Source organism: Sitophilus oryzae, unplaced genomic scaffold (genome assembly GCF_002938485.1).
Source record: "Sitophilus oryzae breed Bouriz unplaced genomic scaffold, Soryzae_2.0 scaffold_359_pilon_pilon, whole genome shotgun sequence".
In the NCBI taxonomy this organism is placed as follows: Eukaryota; Metazoa; Arthropoda; class Insecta; order Coleoptera; family Curculionidae; genus Sitophilus; species Sitophilus oryzae.
Window position 1 is genome coordinate 827,929 of NW_022146928.1, and position 15,361 is coordinate 843,289.

Here is a 15,361-nt window from a genome sequence, read left to right on the forward strand (position 1 = left end):
TAAATAGTGCTTGAAATATTTTTTTCTAAAATGAAATTTTTGAAAACCGCAAGATTATTATTTGAGATGTTTGTTTAATTATTATTATCTACTAATTATAGTTATTATTGACGTAAGTTTTTAAAAACATATTAATAGATTGTAATTTAAAATATATCTATTATCTCCTATGCAATATTTTTTAAATATTTTAACTGCATATTAAATGCATGGAATTATTCGGCGTATTTAGTTAATTATATTTTTATGGTTTATGGTATGGTCAGGGGCGGATTAGTCTACAGTAGGGCATTCAATCCCGGGATCCGGTTTTCCGGGATCCCGGGATCCCGGACATTTTTTCAATCCCGAAATCCCGGGATTGTCTTTTCTTTAATCCCGGGATTTTCGGGATTCATCATTACATTTTTTCCTTAATTTAAATCGTACACAAGTCTTTCATGATAGTACAATATGCGCTTATAAACAACCCTGAATGTTTGATCAAGTTTGAAGATGACGAAGATCTAGTTTGAGTGATAATACTCTTGATCGCCTTGTTTTTTTTAAGAAATTTTTTCAAAAACCAAAAAAACCAAGTCTAGATCCTCATCTTTGTTACTGCATAAGTTGTTATTTGAGTATCTCTTATTTTATTTAAATTAAATAAAAAATCTATATTTTAGTTCCTTTTATGTTTTTTTGTTAAATAAACTTATATGTTATGTTGTTTTGTAATGGAGATGACGTTTAATTTATGTTAATGTTTTTTTTTGTTCAATGAAATTTTGTAAAGAAAGAAAATATAATATAATTCCAACGTAATTAATTTTTTCGTGAATCCCGGGACCAATCCCGGGATCCCAGGATCGAAAAATTATAATCCCGAAATCCCGGGATTGAAAATTTCTTTCGGGATTGAATGCCCTAGTCTACAGTGACCCGAGCAACGGCCTAGCTACGTTGAAACACCGGTTTCCATTAGAACACCGAAGTTAAGCGACGTAAGGCGATACTGGTGGATGGAAACTGTTCAAAACTCTGTATCGTGCTGTTATTCAAGGGAAAAATGTAAAATCTATTGACACACACTGCTCATTCACGCCGGTTTGAGGCCGGATGAGATCGGATATCTCGTGAGTAAGAGTTGATTTAGACACTTCCTAAGTCGGTAGGCTTAGGACCATGACGGTTGGCAATTGACCATGATATGGCCGAGTACCGCGGTTCGGATTCCGCGTAAACAAAGTAGCAAACAAGCAAAAAGGAGACGTTAACTGAAATCTTTACTTTACTTCCTACAGTGACCCGTGCAGGTACATGTTATAAACTAATAATATAAATAAGTCGTTTAATGTATAATTCTATTACAGCTTGATTTTCATGCATCCGTTACCGTTGATACTGTTATCCTCTGATTGGACATAGCGTTTTCGCGCCTCTTTTCATCCGTAATTTTTTTACTCCAGCCCGTCAACGGAGATAGATCGTATGATAACGGACGTTTTGGCACTTTTTTGAAAAATTTAATCTAACCTTTTATTTTACACTGGACGCGCGTTTCGCTAACCATGTTAGCATCATCAGCAGATGATTATAAACTCCAGTTTATAATCATCTGCTGATGATGCTAACATGGTTAGCGAAACGCGCGTCCAGGGTAAAATAAAAGTGTTTTGGTGTATTGTGGTGATTTAGTGTTTCTAACCTTAATAAAAATATAATAGTACAGGCGCTAGCAAGGTCAGAAAAACGATAATTTTAAGAAAGCTGGTTCTTTAATATATCTTTTTCTATGCTCTCCGGACCAAAGTGCGGGCCGTCTGCCTGCCTGTAGACCACTGCGGTTGACTACTGCTTATCACATCTGTACAGGGTATTCCATTTTCGTGAGTTATGGGATTTCTCGTTTATAAGTAGAGAATACATGATACGATTTTTACATTGCTTTGCTACTTTTTTATGAAACTAAATATGCTATACATATGTATGTCCTAGCTTCCTTAGCTCCTGAAACACAGGGCGAATTTATAATGCGCAGTAGTGCAGAACAGATGTTGAATACAGATATGATGCGCAGTAGTAAACGCAACGTCTACCGGAAGCCATACGGCCCGCACTCAAGAGCATAACAAGATATATTAAAGAACCAGCTATCTTAAAATTTCCTCTCGAAAACGTTGCTAGCTCTTAGGTTATAAGAAAATATAATATGACACCAATCACAAGCAAATCGTACATCCGATGAACGGAGGCATGAAAATGCAATAAATTTAAAAACTGCGTAAATTTCTAACCAATCGAAATCTTTAAATTCAACCAATAAAATTAACATCGTATCGTCGCATAACGGATATATTAAAATCAAGCTCAACTCCACTTTTGAAAAATCTTAAATTTATGTGTAAAACCGTTTGGTATACAGGGTGGCGCACCTCATTCGCCTCGGTTGATTATACGAAAACGAAAAGATGTAGAAACAAAATATTTTATGGGTATATGTGGGAAGGCAATGTGCACAATTTAAAATTATTTTGAAATATACAGGAAATTTGAAATATTTAATATTTGAAATATACAAATATACTCAGAACTAGGATCCATACCAAAGTTATATATTTTCTTATGGAACACCCGGTATTTTATTTCATTTTTGGATTCTTGGGCCCAAAAAAGGCATTTATTATAAGGGTTAAATATGCTTAAAATCATTGGTTTTTGAGATATTTAAATATGCATGCTACAAGAGAATTGAGTATCAACACCCTCTACATTACTTTTCAGAATTAATTCTTGTGCTGAGTTTAGGGTAAAGAAATAAACTTTACTGAAAAATGTTATTGTTTTCTTAAATTTATACAGGGGTATCAAAAACAAGTGATCTATTTTAAGGATTTATTTTACATAAAAACTTTGTTTTTTCAAATGCAACACCCTGTATTTTTTTAAATAAATCGAAGCAGATTCAAATGCTCTTTCAAACTATATTAGGGTTTGGTTTGGTTGCTATCTATCTCAGATTTTGAATAAAAAGCGATTTTTAAATAAAATAGCAATCAAGATGGCTGGTATCGCCAATTTTCTAGTGACAATTAGTTACTATTTTCAAAATCGATATTAGTGTATGGATATTATTATTTAAACAGTTTACTAAAATTTACCCACAATAGTTTAATAAGTAAGTATTTTTTTATTTTATGAAGAAAAATAAAGCCATATTTGCTGGTGGAACGAATGGATATGTTACTAGTGATTTTATTTTGTGAGGAAAATTATTTCTTAGCCTCAAGAGCTAATGCTCAAAGATATCCAGCATAGGAATCTTCCTGATAAGCGTTTCTTTGAAAAACTACTTGTCCTATTTGCTATTTCGCAGAATTGGTAGTGTCGTTTATAAAAAACCTATTAGGCAGAAACCTGTCGTTGGAAGTAAAAAAATTGAATTTACCGTAATTGGCTCTTTTATAAAAAATTCATATATCTACAAGTTATCGTAAAATAAAACAAAGAACTACTTCTTCTTTTTCCTTGATAGAATAATAAATACATATTAAATAAATATTATTTATTTAACTATTGTAGGTCAATTAAATAAAAGTAAACTGGTATAGATTTAAATAAAGTCTATAAACTAATGTCGATTTTGAAAATAGTTACTAACTGTCACTAGAAAATTGTCATGGCGATACCAGCCATCTTGATTGCCATTTTATTTAAAAATCGCTTTTTATTCAAAATCTGAGCCATATAGATATAGGAAACCCTAATAGAGTTTGAAAGAGCATTTAAATCTGCTTCGATTTATTTAAAAAAATACAGGGTGTTGCATTTTAAATAACAAAGTTTTAATGTAAAATAAATCCTTAAAATAGATCACTAATTTTTGGTACCCCTGTATAAATTTGAGGAAGCAATAACATTTTTCAGTAAAGTTTATTTCTTTGCCTTTAAACTCAGCACAAGAATTAATTCTGAAAAGTAATGTACAAGGTATTGATAATCCGTTCTCTTGTAGTATGCATATTTAAATATCTTTAAATATCTCAAAAACCAATAATTTTAAATATATTTAACCCTTATAATAAATGTCTTTTTTTGGGCACAAGAATCCAAAAATGAAATTAAATACCGGGTGTTCCATAAGAAAAAATAAAACTTTGGTATGGAACTTAGTTCTGAGGCACCCTGTATATTTCAAAATAATTTTAAATTGTGTACATTGACTCCCCACATATACCCATAAAATATTTTGTTTCTACATCTTTCCATTTTCGTATAATCAACCGAGGCGAATGAGGTGCGCTACCTGTATTCATAACGTTTGGAAAAATTTTAAAACAATAAATTATAAAAAATGATGAATATACCCAATACTTTTACACTTAAATGTAGGATTTTTCGTAATGGGGGGGAGTTAATCGAATTGTGAATGGCTCATAATATACCGTATGATCGAATAAAAACGGCGTCAGCGATGGCTATGAAATGAAGATCGCTGTCATTATGTAAATTTATATGGGAAATGTCATTGATGTTCATTTCATAGCCATCGTTGACCATCACTGTTTTTATTCGATCATACGGTATAAGTTATAAGGATTTTTTTATTTTTTTTTAATAACACACTGTCTCTCATAATGACGGACGTATGGTTACTTAGTTATTATCTGGTTATTATTTTAAATGCGAACGACGTAATTTATGAATTATTTTATTTATGTTTTCAAATATTAATATATTGATTTATGTATTGTCATAAAATCTACCTACTTTTGAAACATCTCAGTTGTATTGTAAACTATTAAATAGTTAAACCGTTGTTAAACACACTATCAATTAGCTGATTCTAAAGTAGATTTAGAAATATCTTGAAAAGAAAACTTTTTGACATTTATATTTCTGTTTTATAATTAAAAAAAAAACATCATAGTTATATACTAGAATGAAAATAAAAATAAAATTATTCGACTTTAATATTAATATCGAAATATTAATATTAATGTTTAGGTATTCTTAAAATACTTAACCTTGACAGGGAATTAGAGAACACGTGCCAATTTAATAAATATATACATATTATTATTTAAATTAGATATAAAAATATGTTAACTATACTATATAGACGTAAGCCTAAGGAGTAATGTCCTATTAAGTTGAGTAGTAAAACTTTAAACTTTAGGAATCAATGAAATGACGACTTTTAGATTAGAGGTCTCTTTCTTTCATATAGGATCAAAACTAATTTTAGTCATCTGATTGATGATGCAAATATAAATAAATCTTTACTAGATAAAATCTATAAAGGTAAAGGTAAGTGTATCATTCAAGTATTTTCTTGTCAGACATTGACATCATTCGACACAGTAATTATGTATATAATTACTTATAGCAGACATAGGCAGTCTTCTTCGCAGTCATATATGGCAGTCATTGGCAATCGCTTGTCAGTAAAGTGATTTTGGAGGTACATGTACAGGGTGGGTCAAATTCAACGCTTTTAAATGGAAACACCCTTTTCTATAGGAGATAGATGAAAACTAATATCGGTGTCTGGAGCTCAATTTTTGTCAAAAACATGATAGTGAAAACCGCATATCGATATCTGTTACCGTTTCGGAGTTACGGGGTGTTTTTCAAAAATATGCACTTTTAACAAATCGCTGTAACTTTTTTGTTATGGAAAATTTTGTATTTTTATGAAAACATTTCCAAATCATCTTTTTACGTAGAATTTAATGGTTTAAGTACAATTTTTATAAAATTAATAATTTAAGAATTATCAACAGAAAATTTGATTTTTTATATGCGACACCCTGTATATTTTTAATTTATTGAAAATAATTTAAAATTACCTTTCCAAAAATATAACACACTTGATATTTTGCTCGATTCCTCTTCGAGATATAGAGTATATAAAAATTCGCCCGCTTTAAATGAGTAGGCTTTGAACGGCACCGGCTGTAATGCAAAAAATCTAGCTGTGAGCATCAATTAAAACGAAAATAATATTTGCTATGAGAGATGCAGAATTTTATAACTATTTAAAATATATTTAATCAACATCAACACATTTAAACTATATCTAATAACAAGAAAAATAAATAGCAAACCAAGACATGAGATTTTGCTATAGGTGTTCGACATATCGACCGTCTTCTGTTATGGACAGACGGGGCAGTTTTTGAACATTTCTCGCGGAATTCATTAACTCAGTGGGGGTGAAAGATACCCTCTCATAACTGATAAGTATTTCTAATTCTAGATTATACGGAAGAATAAAAAACCTTTATTTTTCCGCAAATCGATAGGATTAGATCCATGGGCACTAAGTCAGGTGGCCTCGACGGCCAACGGCTGGAATCTTGGTTGGCTATTCAATTATTCTGGAAATTGGAGGCAAAAATTTGCTGATAACTTCAGCGATCAGAGGCGGTGCGTCGTCTTGCTGGAAAAATATGTTTTCGAATTCCATTAAGGGCATACCATCAATAAGGGGTCCAAAGCCTACTAGTTAAAAGTGGCGAACTTTTAAAAATTCTGTATTTCGAAGGGGATTATAACAAAATATCAAATGTGCTATATTTTTGGAAAGGTAATTTGAAATTCTTTTCAGTCAATTAAAAATATAGAGGGTGTCCCAAATAAAAAATCAATTTTTCTGTTGATAACTCTTAAATTATAAATTTTAAAAAAATTACACTTAAACCATTAAATTCTACGTAAAAAGATGCTTTGGAAATGTTTTCATAGAAATTCAAAATTTTCCATAGTAAAAAAGTTACAGCGATTTGTTAAAAATGCACATTTTTGAAAAACACCCCGTAACTCCGAGACGGTAACAGATCTTGATGTGCGGTTTACACCGTCATGTTTTTGATGAAAATTGAGCTCCAGACACCGATATTAGTTTTCGTCTATCTCCTATAGAAAAGGGTGTTTCCATTTAAAAGCGTCGAATTTGACCCACCCTGTACATATATTTTCTACCCAAGTGAGACAACTCTTGCTATATTATTAATTTACTCTAGGTACAAATGAGACTAAAACCACATCTACATATAAAATGCTAATGTTTATTGTGTCGTCTCTACTGAAGTAACGACTTGCTCTAGAAAGTTGCTTTTTTTACTAAAAGATAGCTAATTGGCTCTTCTAAAAACTGTCATCCCCGGATTTATTGTTTTTCGTTTAATTAAAAAAAAAAGTATTTTTTTCCTGATGTCATGTCGTGGCGGATGCGCCAGGCTTCAACTTGTATAAAATAAAAGGGTTAATTTTCAGAATAACTATAAACACAAAAATATGTTTTTTTATAAAATTTCAACTAATTTTAATAAACTACAGTTCATACCAAATAAACTTTTAGTCACGTGATTAAGCTTGACCGGCACAACGTTGCCCACTGTTATATAATATTTTCTTTTAATCAAAACATTTTAGGAAACAAAAATAAATTAATTATAAATATATAAACAGTTATTATTTACATCAACAAAACTCACCCTCTTAACAGCACTTAAGGGGTCATAAAGGGCCATTACTACCGCTTTCCGTTTAAAATATTCTAATAAAGTTGAGATGAGTTTTTTTACGGCTACTAAGCTATCTTGTACATTTCGCACTAAAAGAGGTTCTAAAAAGAACTATGTTCGACTGCAAGGACTGCTAGAAACATTTTCAAGCTTAAAGTATCACAACACTATTTATTTAAATAAACTCGTAATATCCGAAATTAAAGTGTCGAAACTTATTAAAGTGGCATAAGATAACAATGTGAGGAAATAAATAAATAAACGCGGAAACTTGACATTTTTTAGAGCAAAGCAACCGCCTGAATCACCCGCGCGAAATTTAAATTCCAGATAGTCAGCACGGCGATATGTCCATGGTTGGCAACAATGAATTTAAAAATCGCGGTCTCGATTACGTAACTAAACGTTTAATAGATATGAAATATATGTATCCAGTACAGATAAGATGCCATCGAATACATGTCCATGAAAAACCGGTGATATGTTTTGGTCACTATGTAATATGTCGACGGCATAAGCTAAAGGGGGGGCTGGAGAATATATTCGAGATCAATTTTTTTTGTTCATTTTTCGGTCTACATAATGGAGTGTGGGTTCACTTCATTCCCTTGAAAGAAAACAGACTCACTATGTACCTTTTATGTACGCATAAAGGTTTATTCTCACAATACCTTCCATATCGGCTCCCTTCCGTTTTCCTTCCGTTTACACAAAATATTATATCATGTAAATGAATAGGACAATGCACACCATCCGTTCCGTTTCCTTTCCGTTCCATATCCTCCCCTTCAATACATTTTTTTGGCGGACGGACTGAAGCGTATCGGAAATAGCGATGTCAGGTTCTTACATTTGAACCAGCTCTGTTAAAATTTTGCTGATATTTATTTATTCCTTCACCTCTTAATTAAATCTATTACCTTTTTCAAAAGATACAATTTTTTAAAATAAAACTTTGGTAATGATATAAATTGTACAATAAAAAGTATGGAACTGATACGGAACGGAAGGTTACGTATAGCGTGAATACAATAAAAAATACGGAACGGATATGGAACGGATATGGAATGGATATGGAATGGAAACGGAAGGTATAGTGAGAATCAACACAATCAATCTTAATACGGCAAATAATCAAAACAGAATCCGAAAAATTATCTTTTTATTTGCTAGTGGTATTGATTGTTGATTCTTCTTTCTTCTTTCTTCTTGATTCTGAATTATTCTTTATTCTTGGCTCTTCTGTAAAAAGACTCTTTTAAAAGACAAAAGCCTTTCTTTAATAGTACGGAAGCATTGTGTGTCCCGTGGGAAAGTTAATGAAGGGAAGGTACTAGTGGTACTAATCGATAGATAAAAACATGTAGTCCAATAATGTCGATGGTGACACTTTCACAGATGTTGCGTGTGGCTATGATGACGTCATCCAAGATAGCCGTCGCTTCATTATGAACCAAGTGGCATATTTCGGTCCCTGCTGAACCGATTCCAATTTATCTTATTTTGATCGAAAGGTATTTGAACTAGCTGAAAAAAATATTCCTAACATGCATTGCGAAAAAATGATAGATTCGATGATATTCCATCTTAAGCTAAAAACAGATTATTTTATGCCATCAGTGTCAGTTTTTGGAATATATTTTGAGTATGTAAGACTTAAGTATGTAAGATGGCGCACTGAAGTTTCTGCGACGCACTGCTCTTTGGATTGTTTAAAGAGTACTCAAGAAGAAGCCGAAACAAAAATTATAATTCATGCTATTAATGCGAAAGTTTGGGGTGCAGATACACTACTGGTATTTGCTAATGATAGAGATATTTTAGTTTTGCTAGTGAGGCGCTATGCAAGGCTTCCTGAAAACACCTTCTTTGTACCATCGTCAGGCGAGGCAATATCAGTTAAAAACTAAAATCTTCAGCACTGCCCGGGTTCCATGCAATATCTGGTTGTGACACCACCGGAAGTTTGTTTGGAAAAGGAAAGTTGTCATACTGTAAGGCATTTGTTTCAGCGAGTGAAGAATACTGCCTTGCAAAAACTTGGTACCAATGATTTAGTACCTGATGATGTTTTGCATCAGCTAGAAATATTTATTTGTCGAATTTATAAAGCAAGCACTCTAACAAAATCACTTGCAGAATTACGATGGTCAATGTTTACTGCCAAACTAGCCCTTGGAGATAAGTTACCCTCCACTAGAGGTTCCCTTGTACCCGCAATTAAGAGAGCTAACCTTCAAGCCTTTGTGTGGTCAAAAGATGATGAACCAAATGTAGTCATCCCTAATCCAATTGGACACGGCTGGTATTTGGAAGAGGGAGTGCTTACCGAGGTGCTTACACCTGTTATGTGTGAAGAACCATGTGCTCCAGAGTCTCTTCATCAACTGATTAGATGTTCGTGTCTTAAAAATCGATGTTCACCACCATCTAAATGTTTAGCAAACAATATGCCTTGCACAGAAATGTGTAGTTGTAATGCGGACGAACCAACTTGTGATAATTTGCATTCGCCTGATTTTGCCGACGAAGGTAATGATGGTTGATAGTGATGATACCGATTTGTAATTTTATTAATATACAGGGTGATTCCTGTAAGTCGGTCATGCTTTCGAGGAATGATAGGGGACGTCGAAATATTAATTTTGATATAGCACACTATGGGTCGGAAATGTCTCTTACGCAAGATACAGGGTGTTAAAGTTTTTGAAAAATTAAAGATATTCTTTAATAGTTTTTTAACAGTTGAAGGTATCGTTATAAAATTTCATTATAGGAATCTACCTAACAGAGATACTTTAAATGTGAAAAGAAGAGGTTTTAGTTTCAACCAGTGGTGTAGATGTGATACGCATCGTGTAATTTTTCAAAAAAAAAAAAATAGTACGCCACTGATAAAAATAAAAATTTAGGAGTTTTTTTATTTACTCGGTTTATTTCCAAGAAAAAATGTATCTTGCAACTTTCTCCTATCTAACACCATTTTGTCACAATTAGAAAATAAATAAATTTTTAATGAGAATCTTAAATACAGCGAATTATTATAATTAGAGGGCAGAAACACATGTGCATCGTTAGCTCCCTTCATCTTGGGTAACTTTAGTACTTTTTACTATTAGCTCTAAATAAATTTTTAAAAAATTATAAATTTAAACTAGAATTTTTTTTATTGTTAATAATAAAATTCGTAGTTTTAAGGTAGTTATAATAACTCGCATATTTAAGGTTCTCATTAAAAAAATATTTATTTTTAAATTGTGACAAAATGGTGTTAGATATAAGAAAGCTGCAAGAGACTTTTCTTGAAAATAAACCGAGTAAATAAAAAAACTCCGAAATTTTTATTTTTATCAGTGGCGTACTATTTTTTTTTAAATTACCCGATGTGTATCACATCTACGCCACTGGTTGATACTAAAACATCTTCTTTTTACATTTAAAGTGTGTCTGTTAAGTAGATTCCTATAATAACATTTTATAACGATACCTTCAACTGTTAAAAAAACTATTAAAAAATATCTTTAATTTTTTTTAAAAAATATCTTTAATAACTCCCTGTATCTTGCGTAAGAGGCATTTCCGACCCATAGTGTGCTGTATATCAAAATTAATATTTCGACGTCCCCTATCATTCCTCGAAAGCATGGCCGACTTACAGGAATCACCCTGTATATGTGCAAATGTATCACTTAATTTTTTTAAATACATGAATTCATAATATGAATACATGAACTCATAATATAGGTACGTTATATTATAACGTAGACCCTGCGTAGACCATATTTTATTTTGGTAAAAATAATATAACAAAATATTTTTCAATTTTTTTCACTTTAAATCCAACCAGCAACCAAAATATTATTTTTTACCTTTCTAACAAGCTTAAAAAAATTGAAATCAGTTAAATAGCGGCGACGATAGCGCACATTGTCTATATTGCTATGGCGGCCATTTTGTTTAACGCACTCCAAACAAACGCAACATCTGTGACAATGCACCATAAAAATTAATGGAATACATAATTTTTCTGATAAAACAACTCCATTGGCACCTTCCCTTCATGAAGTTTCCCACGGGAAGCTATTTTTATACGTTGTGCACCCCAACTATAAGGAAAAAGGCTTTCTTAATCGAAAAATGACTTAAAATCAAATGACTTAAGTTTAAGATAATTTAAATCAAAAAAAGACTTAAGTTTTCTGTGGGCTTGCAGCTCTGACATCAAGCTGGTTGCTTAAGAGTCTATTACGCTGTAGTGTTCGGGTCGCTCTCAGGGGTCGGGTAAAGCGGGTGTGTGTGGCCGAAGGAAATATATATTATATTTTACAAATCTGCCTAGATCCTGCCGTATTAGCCACACCTAAAATTTGAAACACACGTGTTTTGATTAAGGTTTGCAGAGCTTCAGCCTTTGCCATAAAATAGCGAGCAATTTATTACAAAACCATATAAATTATATATCACTGTAATCACAAAGCTTCAATCTATTTCCGCATTGTAACGGAATTTTAAATTATGTCTTTATTTTCGAGAAAATTTAGTCCAAACATAATACGGAATATTTTGTTGATGTTTGACCATCAAAATCTTAAAAATCAAGAAGTTGTCTAAAAATGTGCTACAATACGGATATAGTATAATCCTTTATCTTTAATTTCCTTTTTTATTTGTGTAAAAATACCTAGCCAGTTTTACATAAAAAGTTAAATGCCGAACGCTGATTTTGCTACTTTTTCGGACTATAGTGAAATGAACTCTTAAGCTGTCGAAATTGGTTATTGTTAAAACCGGTGTTAAATCACTACTATTTAAGGTAAAAAGAGGTTAAAGGTGTAGATTAGTGTCGTAGATTAGCGTAATTTGTTATAAATTTGCAGGACAATATCGCCGTTAAAAGGTTTAAGGTTAAGTAAAACATAATATTTCTTATTGCATATTAATACATGATGGCGGTGGCGGTAGCAATGCTACTGATACGGAGTGAATAACGAAATAAAATAACAAATTTGTTCATTACCGTTATATCAAAATCTGTTTTTAAATCTAAAACCTATTGTATGCATAATAAACTCCAAGGTAAAAATTAAATAATCTATAGGGAGCAATCACAGAATTGAGTGATTATGTTATTTTAAAAAAAAAGTATGCCAAGCAAAGGGCTGACTTTTCAAAGAAAGAAGGTATAATCGTTAATTGTTTTTGATGATTAGCTGTTAATGCAAACGTTCAGCATCGAAATTGTCACCACCCTATATACTGGTTTGACTGCAACGGGAAACTTATTGATGTAGGTTGGTAAAATCATTGTTGTCATTTTAAAAGAACGTCAACGGTTTCTTGTAGACGTATCTGTTTTAAAAAAGTAAAGTGTTCTCGAATAGTTGAATTTAAATATCTTAAATAGTTTTTTCTTTATCCTTTGTATTTTTTTTTGCTTCCGACGACGGAAAGAGATAAACTTTCCGAGACGTTAAGCATTTTTTTTCTTTGTTAGGCAAATTTTTATAACTGTAAACATAACTTCTGACAAGCAGTGTCCGTTTAGGTTTAACGCAGAAGTGTTTACAAAAACTAACTATTTTATTTTGTAGATTTTCTTGCAGTGCAGTGGCGAAAAAATCCTTTATGGGTATTTTTTTGGATTGATGTTATGATTATTTACTGAATTTTTACATATATGTTTAATACAACGAATAATATTTCCAATCCCTCATAACAATATGATAGCTAAACCTATATATAAACTTACCACTTAAACGTACCAATTAAATGGAAGTTTTTAATTATTTCATTAATGACGATTGATCTAATGCTGTTTTTGTTTTTGTTTAAATTGCGTGCGTACACAGTTGAATTAAAAATATTCACACTGTACCTAAAAAGGTACTTACAATAACAAACACAATGAAAAACAAATTTGAAAATGTTAAAAGAATAGTTAAGTGTATATATCTGTACCATAGTATAAGGAAACTCTGTACCCTAGAAGTGAACTATAGGATAAGTACAAAATTGGCATATTAGAAATATATACGTCAAGTTACTTAACTTTTTAAAGTATACTGTAAACGAATGCATTATTTAATGAAAATGCATGCCTTTGTTTTTTCTCGTTTTACGCTATCTGGACCAATAAATAAAATAGTCGGTTTAAAATCAAAGAAAACAAACATTAAAAATTCTGAAATACTTTAAATACAAAAAATGTTCATTTTTTAATTCTATATCTAATAAAAAAATAATATACAGGGTGTTCTTGTCAGACATTGACATCATTCGACAATAATTATGTATATAATTACTTATAGCAGACATAGGCAGTCTTCTTCGCAGTCATATATGGCAGTCATTGGCAATCGCTTGTCAGTAAAGTGATATTTTGGAGGTACATGTACATATATTTTCTACCCAAGTGAGACAACTCTTGCTATATTATTAATTTACTCTAGGTACAAATGAAACTAAAACCACATCTACATATAAAATGCTAATGTTTATTGTGTCGTCTCTACTGAAGTAACGACTTGCTCTAGAAAGTTGCTTTTTTTTTACTAAAAGATAGCTAATTGGCTCTTCTAAAAACTGTCATCCCCGGATTTATTGTTCATTTTTTAATTCTATATCTAATAAAAAAATAATATACAGGGTGTTCCATATGAAAAAACATAAAAAAAATATTTCATCTTTTAGAAAGTTTGGCGTAGAATTTTGAACATCCTCTATGATTTAAGATTACGATATTTATAGCAAAGTAATTATAGACCATCTAAAGAAAATACCTAATATAGTTTTGATTTCAGGACAGTTCTTGTATTTATAATAATTTTTTTAGTGAAGGTTGAAAAATATATATTTTTTATATATTTATTAATATCTCTGAAACTAACGAAATATATTTACTCATATCTTAAGACTATGTAAAATGATCTGAAAGGAAGCCAAAAATGCAATTATATTCAGGGTGTTCCATTAAAAAAAATCATCCCGATCCACCCACACTTTTTTGAGCTACCCTATAGAAGTTAAAATATTTTCCGGAAATACATCCCAGTACATACTTTAGGTTTGCACTTAAATAAAATTCCCAAATTTTTAATTCTAGGAGCTACAGATGCTGTATAGTCTGTTTTCACATACCGGGTGCGTCTCAAAAGTGGCTCACCCCTATAACTTTTTTATATGACATAAATTGGGATTGATTGACGTATTCAATTGTTTTCGGTCACTTCCGGTTTCACCGAAAATGACTACAAGTTTTGATTTGATACCACACACTTGGTATTTTGTGTCAAATTGTCGTTATGAACCGCATGTTACAATGTCAAATAAACCATATGCGAAAATGTCAAAGTTGACATATGATATGTCATTCGATTCAGAGTGTCATTTTCTATAGAATAAAGTAAAAAAATACCGAGGGTGCCATTTAAAAATCAGAAGTTGTAGTCATTTCCGGTGAAACCGGAAGTGACCAAAAACAATAGAATACGTCAATCAATCCTAATTTATGTCATATACTAATATACCAAATATCGTTTTTTTTTATCTGAAACTTTCGTATATGGTTGTAACATAATAATATATGTACAGGGTGATCGGAATTGGTCTGTTTTAACAGAGAAAACCTATTTCCTGACTAGATAGAGCAAAACCGACATAGATGTCATGGGCTCGATTTCTGAGACACGTTTAATGGCATAAACCGCCTGTTGATATTTTCACTGCCAACTGAGATATGGGGTCTTTTTGAATTTTTTACCATTTTGAAAATAGCCCATAACTTTTTTATTTCGCCGAATAATAAAATTCTGTAAAGACGTTCTTTATGCACTTTTTTAAGCCCAATCCAG